Below are 861 nucleotides of genomic sequence, written 5' to 3' on the forward strand. Positions count from 1 at the left end.
CCCGGGGGGCGGTGCTCCCTGGGGCTCCCTTGAGTGGCAGTGGGGGGTGGCAGCCATTACTCCTGGTCCCGGCCATGCCTTGTCAGCCGCCCTGGTGAGAGCTGCCGGATCCTGGAGGGTCTCTGCGCTCCCCTGTGGGTTCCCTGGCTGAGGAAACCCCCCTGTACGCTGCCATCTGCCGCTCCGCTGCGGGATGGGCCTGCTCCGGAGCTGATCGCCTCTGCGATAGGTGATGTTAACCATGTTAATCATGTTAAGACCCATTTTGCATCATGAGTACTCCACCATCATTATGGTGTTCGGTTGCCTGAACATAGACGTTCAGTACAATTTAATCTCCTAGAGTCCTGAAAGGATTTTCCCAGGCCCCTCCAAGCCCCTCCTAGTCTGGCAGCAGTGATGCACATAGCATTAGATGCCTATTTTTACACAAGTTAAATCAGCCCCAAGGGTAAGATTAATTTAATGTACCTCTGGCCATTTAAACATTAGATAACTAGTCTAACCTGGTCACCTAGACAGTAGTTGGTAGAGGAACAGGGAACTCAGGTGGGAGACTCATACCATCTGAAGATATGTATTTTAGAAGCGTGGGAAGAATTCCCTTTCTCTCTCCACAGACTATTGAGGGAACTCAAAACCATAAATTATACAAATTTTAGATAGCTAAATTTAGGTGAGATCAGTCTCTCCCTGAGAGATTGATAAACCAGTATTCTAATCTAATCAAATCTGTTCTAATCAAACACAGCGCTTCCCTGGTGGTCTAGTGGTTAGGATTCGGCGCTCTCACCGCCGCGGCCCGGGTTCGATTCCCGGTCAGGGAACATGCTTTTTTTTCCCCTCAACAAAATAGCTTCC

At 49.8% G+C, this 861-nt stretch overlaps 1 protein-coding gene and 1 non-coding gene across 2 annotated transcripts in view; both read left to right on the top strand.

Annotated features, from left to right (window-relative positions):
* Positions 1–861, top strand: part of LOC103922939 (zinc finger protein 850-like) — a 158,981-nt gene that overhangs the window by 16,774 nt on the left and 141,346 nt on the right.
* TRNAE-CUC lies at positions 756–827 on the top strand. The gene has a single exon. It is a non-coding gene; the product is annotated as a tRNA-Glu (tRNA).

The sequence above is a fragment of the Pygoscelis adeliae genome, unplaced genomic scaffold (genome assembly GCF_000699105.1).
Source record: "Pygoscelis adeliae isolate BGI_AS28 unplaced genomic scaffold, ASM69910v1 Scaffold459, whole genome shotgun sequence".
NCBI classification, from domain to species: domain Eukaryota; kingdom Metazoa; phylum Chordata; class Aves; order Sphenisciformes; family Spheniscidae; genus Pygoscelis; species Pygoscelis adeliae.